A 7,521-nucleotide genomic window follows, 5' to 3' on the forward strand; every position below is an offset into this window, starting at 1 on the left:
CCTGCTCTGAGTTGCCCATCTCTCTGGGCTAGATCAGGGCTTCTCTGATGTTTAAGTCCCTCTGTCCATTTAAAGCCTAAATTCTCAAATTTTAGCACTCAGTACTTGTGCCTACAAGGAACACATGGCTCTGTAAACAGAGCTAGTTTCCCACTTCTAGCCAGGTGCACTTTAAGGCTTGGATGTGAGGTATTTTACAATTTTGGCCTTGCCACAAGTATTTAAAAAACTAGTCCTTGTGCTTTTACCCAACATCTGAGATAGACTGAGATCAAGAAGCTAATGGTTTCTGGACATGCCTAGCTAAAGGCTTACAGACAGGTAATTCTTAGTAAAGAGTTCATGACTATTGCTTTGCTTTGGTGCAATAGTTCCCAAGATTTTTACAAGGTTTTTTTGTAGACTTCAGATTTTTGAGAAGGTGAATTTGGTGGGAGGGTTTTGTTGAACAGGGAGTGCTTATACTGGCTTTTCTCTTACACCTGGTAAATTTGGATTATTACTGGTTATAGTTCATAATGGTATTTTCTGTGGGATTATGACTGACCTCCTGTGTTAAATGAAAACAAATAGGACTTCTCACTCATTTGTCTTCTGAACATGTAGTTCAGAACATTCTAGCTGTCTGGTCCAGGATGGGCTTCCTACTCATCTCCTTGCAACATCTATAAAGCAATAGATGAGCACAGATCTGTCTTTATCTGAAAATGCACAAACATTCCAAATAATTAGGAATGGAGAAATTGGTATACTTATAAAATCCATTTAGAAAGTAACCCACACAAACCACAAACAGGCTTTTCAGTTTTGTTGCCTATTTGTCATTTGTAACAACTGGCAGGACTTCTGATGAGCTTTATAATCTTCCTCCTTATAGTGAACAAATTATATTATGATGTTATTAATTATAGTGTATTAATTATTAATTACAGTGAATTAAATAATAAAGAAAAGTATGCCTAGGGTATACAAAGGAAAGCTTTGTCTATATATAAATGTGGACAGGGACAGGGCACCAAGGGATCTGCTGTTAATGCTCTGTAATGGGTCATCATTATTTCGATGCTTTTGGTGTTACTCTCTGATCGAGGACTGACACCTGAGGCAAGTGAAAGACACCTTGGTGGCAGCTTCTGCAGCTGTGATTTCCCACCTAGGCTGCATATTGCCTGCTCTGTGAAACCAGCAACGTGAGCCTTCATTGAGAACCATGTCACACATCACGAGAGGCTGCAGCTCCTTCTCACGTTTTGTACGAACGATTTCAGCTCAGCTTTAATCTTTATTAAGACTGTCAGGAAACACACAGGCAAAAAAAAATCTTTCTGATTTACATTGGTAATTTGCACTTAATTGCAGTTGTATTTGTGACTAAAATGCTAGCCATATTATTTCTATCCTTTTCTTTTTGTTTTTCCCAATCTGTTATAAACTAGTCATTGGTTTCCTGACCCAGACAGCTCCCACGGGTATCAAACACCCTCTAAGTATTCGATTTTTGCACTGGCTTTCTGATTTGGCTGACAGACATGCAAAATCACACACAGGCAAACTGCTCCAAACCAGGCTGGCAGAGACTGAAAGCTGTTACTATCTGGAGTCTGTCCAGACGTAGATGGGAATTACAGTAATTTTGGAGTCTCAGTCAAGTTCCTGGCTGACCAGTATCTACATCACAAAGCCACCACTATACCCTTTGCTTGGCAGTAATTAGTATTTTCTTAACAATCTCCATAGGGAAACTGTTAGCAAAAAGCACAAGAAAGACCAGGAGACAGAGTGATATGGCAAACAGCTGAATATCCAAAATAGCTATAGGCAAATATCAGTAAAATGTTGAATAAACAGGAAAACTCAAAGTCTTCATATGCATGAAACCATGACATAATATGTGCCATGAAGTCCTGATGGGGCAAATCTGGGACCTGGAACAGGGACATAGACACAACTTTTTCCAGAAGAATAGACAGGACATGGCATTTAGACACGTACGCTTGCTGTCCGCTTCAGGGAGAGCTAAGAAGATGGTGTCTTGACTGCCTTTGGGTGGAAATGAGGAAAGAAAAGAAGGAGATGGATGTCTTGTTGTAGGTCTTTTGGAGAAGACTAGATCATGAGAAAGAAGAAATACATGAGGCTTTTTTCACTTGAGCAACTCACGGAGATGTTCAGGAGTGGGCCTTGCCCCTGCAAGGCACTTCCAATAGCACACTAGCTATTGGACTGTATTTTATATATATATAGTCCAATATATGTATTGGACTATAATAACACAAAAGCTACAGAGAAAGATAACAGGCAGTTGTCAGGGTCTTGGAATATACTGTGGACAGGTTTTTCCTCAAAAGGCGGGGGATGAGGAAGGATGGTATTTGGGGACACAGATAAACTGGATTTGATTCAGCTAATAATGAGGGGTTTCTTGAGAAGGTGGAAGGCAGTCTGGGGGAAAGCAATTACGAAGTGACAGACCGCTATTTTTGAAAAAGCCTCACTATTAAGGATGAAATACAAAAGAACAGGTTTCTAAGAATTCGTAAGCTGGGGTGGAGGCCTCTTGAGAAGGTAATTGAAAGGATAAAGGAGTAGGAGACCACTGGCAGATACTGAAAAAATACATATTAAAGGTTCTACAATAAGCTGTTCAGGTACAAAGGAAAGAGAAAGCACAACTGCAGGTTGAGGTGGTACTCTAAGGCATTCTTTAGGCACGTGGAAATCAAAGCCTCATAGAAATCCTGGAAAACCAGGACACCTCTCCATGACTGACTATATAATATGGAAGGATAAAGCAAAATGTTTGGGCACACAAGGAGTTACAAATAGCGGGAGGCATAAAAGGCAACCAGAAAATGTTATCAGAACGTAAGGTGGCAAAAGAAGTACAGCTATATAACAGGGAGAGCAAATAACAGACAGCATGAAAGAGGCCAAAATAGTAAATCTCTTTGCTGTTTCAGTCTTCACTAAAGAAGTTAGTTGTGACCAATACCTAATAAAATTAGTTTAAACAAAAGAACAAGGGAGCAGGCCAGAGCAGAGAGGGAACAGTTAGAAATGCTTATCTAAATTGAAATGCTTATCTAAATTAGTGATACTTGAGGCCTGACCACATTCACCCAGAAGTACTGGAGGGACTAGTCACAGCAGTGACCTCTGAGCCATTAGCAGTTGCCTGGGAGTATGCACAGAGTGGACCTGAGGGACAATTGGGGAATAAATATAATATAATAAAGAAATATAATACCTGCCTGTTAAAAAGGGAAAATGAATTATAGGACAGGTAACCTGTCTTTGAAACCCACAAAGGGACTCCAACAGCTCAGTTTACAACATACTTACAAGCACTTGGAGGATAAGAAGGTGTTAAGAAGTAAAACGAAATCACACCAAGTCAGTTTGATTTCCTTTTTTCCCCAGGAAACTCACATTCATAGCACTCAATAGGCTGTATCTTTATTTTAGCGAGAGTTCTGGCATGGCCCCTTATGACATTCTTACAAACAATCTGGACACTAACTGAAAATTTTACCTGGTTAAGTGCAGGAAAAATTGCTGTCTAAAAGAGCATACACAAAAATTGCAGACACTCAGTTACGGGACAAACACACTGGTTAATTTAAATGAGATCTCCTTGGAAGATCTTCTGTATGGTTTCTGCTTGATTTGCATGATATGGGTGGTGGAACAGGGAATACACCTATAACGTTTGCAGATGACAATGAGGAATAGGGAGGGGAGACCTTTCCAGGTGCTTCAGAAACCAGGATCTGAATTCAAAATAGTTTTCACTCCAAATGAAACAAATGAGACAGAGTTCAGTAAAAACATATCTAAAGCATTACACTTGGCAAGGGGAAATCTAGTGAACATTTATAAATAAATGCAATATTTTCAGAAGTACTGCAGAAAAAAAAGAAACTTGAAGTTATGGTAGATTTCAAACTCAATTAATTAATAACATGGTGCTGTTACAAAAAATGTAAGTCTTACTTTGGAAATGAATTCAGAGCTAGATCATGTGTAAAAAGAGGGGGTTAGGAAGTTTCAGCAGAGGTCCTGTTCCCAGCTCCAGGCATACTTATAAAGACAGGCAAATGAGCGAGAATCCAGAAGGAATCTATAATAGCGATAAGAATGTTTGAAGAAAGGTGGCAGAGACTGAGCTGCCTTCTTCCAGAGAGGAATGACAAGGGGCATGACAGCAGGCTTCCAGTGTGCAAGTTTGTCGCAAAGAAGGTGGTGGTCCGTTGGCAGTTGGTAGGACAAAAAGAAATTCGTTTCAAAGCAGATTTGGATCTGATAGTGAGGACAAAACCCTACCTATGAATCCGCTTGGTGAACTCATTAATAAGGGCTATGGAGTCTTCCCTCCCTGGAAAAGGATTGCATTTTGAACGTGTATGGCAGAGGGAAGTCTACAAGAAAACAATCTAATGTAAACCAAATTTTCTTTCAGGTCCACCATCCCAGCCCGTCTTCCCCTGACAAATGGAAGCATTACTGGTAGCCTGCTTCACATGTTTACATAGCACTATAATTACCATTACCTGCAGACTCACTGGGTTCTGATTTGTCCTCCACTGAATGATTGGTATCCTAGTAACACTTTCTTTGATTATTTTTTTTAATATGTTATTTTTATCTTTGCATCATTTGTCAAACTGCACACAGTAGCAAAGGCTGAGGACCTTTCATGCCGTGTAGTCTGTGCCCTAACATGACAGACAGCCTTCGTTATGCTCCTCAGGAGCTCTTGGATACAGCTTGTTACGCCAGTTCAGAGCAGTCACTTCAGCCAGCTTTCCTTCTCTGCAGTGACTATTGCCTTCACAGTATCCCCTTAATGAACAAAGAAAACAGAAACAAGGAAGATCCCTTCAGATCAATTTTGCTCCCTTTCCAAATCAATTTTGCTCCCTCGCCCTGTACTCATTACAATTTGGCCAGCACAAACAATATGGGTCTTAATTAGAAAACGATCATTAGACAAAGAGCATGGTGATTTCTCCCCCCACCCCCCATGGTATAGCAAAAGCTACCATTTCCAAGGTCTGTGACTCCCTAACCCACCTTTGTCTTCAGGAAAGAGGAACACTGATCCTGCAGCATCCCTAAATCCCCTCCAAATACCACTTTGTAGAAGTTCTTATGTTAAGAATTTGCTGCCTGGAGCTTTGGCTTGGGAGGTTGCCCCCAGGACTGTCACATGTCCTTGGACAGAGGCCAGTGACTATACCAGCTACCGTTACCACTTAATTGTGGTGATTGATATCTTCTCTATTAATAGGCTGCATGGGAGTTAAGTTCAGTTGAAATCTGTCCCTGGCTGAAGGGGAAGGTGGCTACAGGAGTGCAGGAATTACTGGAATGTGAGGTGACAGCCAAGATTTACCAGACGAAACAAGATGCAAGACGAGTGGAACTGCTCAAGCCGTTATCTTTGCTGTGTTTCCCAGCTCCTACCTTCCCTTGTGGATGGTCAAGGTTGTTTTATGTCCCCCAAAAACATTCTGCTACCCCATCTTCCCATTTTTACCTGAGTCATAACATCACTGCATGGCTAAGGAAATCAAGCAGTGAGGTCTGCAGGCTGGACCTTGAGTGCAAGCGTCATGGAGGAGGAGTGGAACGACTCTCTTGTCGCTAGCTGACTATGGAGCCGGACGCTCGCCTGCAGTTTCTGCTCGTCTTCACCTACCTTAAGCAAGCTGTAGCCTGTATCATTTCCTAGGGAAGGTCTTATTGCTTCAGCACCAGATCTGCTTCCCTGCTACTTCTCCCAGGCATGACGAGACAAATCCAGGATCTTCACTGACTGCCATGAGTGAACGGACTAGTACGTACAGTTATCTTTGTCCTTTCTTGAGGTCTCTCACAAACATGAGCTGGAGAGAAAGCCTGCTTACAGCCTGTGCTCTCTGTGGTGGTACCGTTAACCTGTCCTGAGCTCAGCTGGTCTACCTCAGTATCTTCCATAGGATTTTGGTTAGTACAGAATCTCCAGAATTAAATTCTGGCCATACCCTGGGCTAGAGGTTCATGGCTCCTTGAAAGTCACAGAAGTGAGAACGGCTGTTAGACCAAGCATGTCCGATGAGTATGCTGCGGAGCCACTGACAACTGCATCATTAAAAGCACATGTTTCCTAGGTTATAGATAGAGCTAGTTTCTGCCTATGTAAGTTCCTTAATTATAGGTGGTTTGAAGAGATGTTTAGGACCAACACTATTAATACATGGGTAAATTATAACCTGTTGTATGAATGTCTAACCACAAACAGCGTTGCCCAAAATATCGAGGCAATTCCTCTTTTCTGTGGATAACATCAAAACAGGAATTAAAATGTGATGGAAAAGACACAAGTTTCAGTCATGAATACTGCCACATTACAGAGATCTCATATTTGTTGCTTGATACTGTATCTCAAGTAAGACACTGAAAGTAGACTCTCCAGACTTTTCCAGGAGTCATCTCTGTTGTGCTGTCTCTGAAGTTTTCTACCATTTCGTGTAGCAGCATGTTAACAGAGATTGAGCACTGGCACTTACACTACCTCCACTTTAAATGCATTCTTTTTTAATACAGGACTAAGTAAGTGTGAGTGCAAGACAGACATCAACAAAAGACTTGAAAGAAATGGAAGCTATACAGATAGATGGCAAAGAAAGAACAAAGAGTGGGGAAAAAATAATCTTATCCTGCCCACATTGTGTCTTATAAACTGAATTTCTGTTTGCTACCTCAGCAAAACTTCTGAGTGGCTATATCATTATCCGTGTCATCATTATTCATTTGTCTGCAGCATAACCATGGTGAATAATGGCAGCACCAGAAGAAAAATGCCATTAAAGTCAGTAGTCTCATTGTACACTTATTTAGCTGTTCTACACAAAAGATAAGATAGTCCCTGCTCAAAAAGCTGTGTTCCTGCTTTGCAGACAGTAATAAAACCACACAAAATCACAAAAGGGATTGCAGTCTCAAAACTTCAGTAGCAGACCCCTAAAACTGGTTCAGTGCAGTGAACTGGGTTACCTGTTAACGTACTCCCCAGCTGGGATCCTGCACATGGTGCTTGGAAACATCCAACCTCAGGGCTGATACATCCCAGTACAGCTGCCATCGTGCTCCTATCCACAACTACTTTGCTGAATCAGAAGAGGAGGGTAAAGAAAACAAAGCAAAACAGAAGCTATAAAATTAACTTTACAGAGCCCCTGAGAATGCCCTGCCTCTACTGTAGTAAAAAAAAACAACAACAAAACAAACAAAAAAAAGCCAAAAAACCCCCCACCTTGTCCTTAGCTTAGAAAATGAAAACAAAATGGGAGAGTGTGATAGTGCTGTTGTGGTACAGGAAAATGACTTGCTCTTATAAATGTGCTGCACCAGGTTATTATGCTTAGTTAATTTATCTTTTACTTTGCTGTAGGTAAGGACACTTGCTTATTTCTTTTTTGTTTTCTTGTGGGTTTTTTTTTCGTCAGAAAATAGTCATCCACTTTATCAAATTGTAGA

The sequence above is a fragment of the Falco biarmicus genome, chromosome 4 (genome assembly GCF_023638135.1).
Source record: "Falco biarmicus isolate bFalBia1 chromosome 4, bFalBia1.pri, whole genome shotgun sequence".
Taxonomy (NCBI): domain Eukaryota; kingdom Metazoa; phylum Chordata; class Aves; order Falconiformes; family Falconidae; genus Falco; species Falco biarmicus.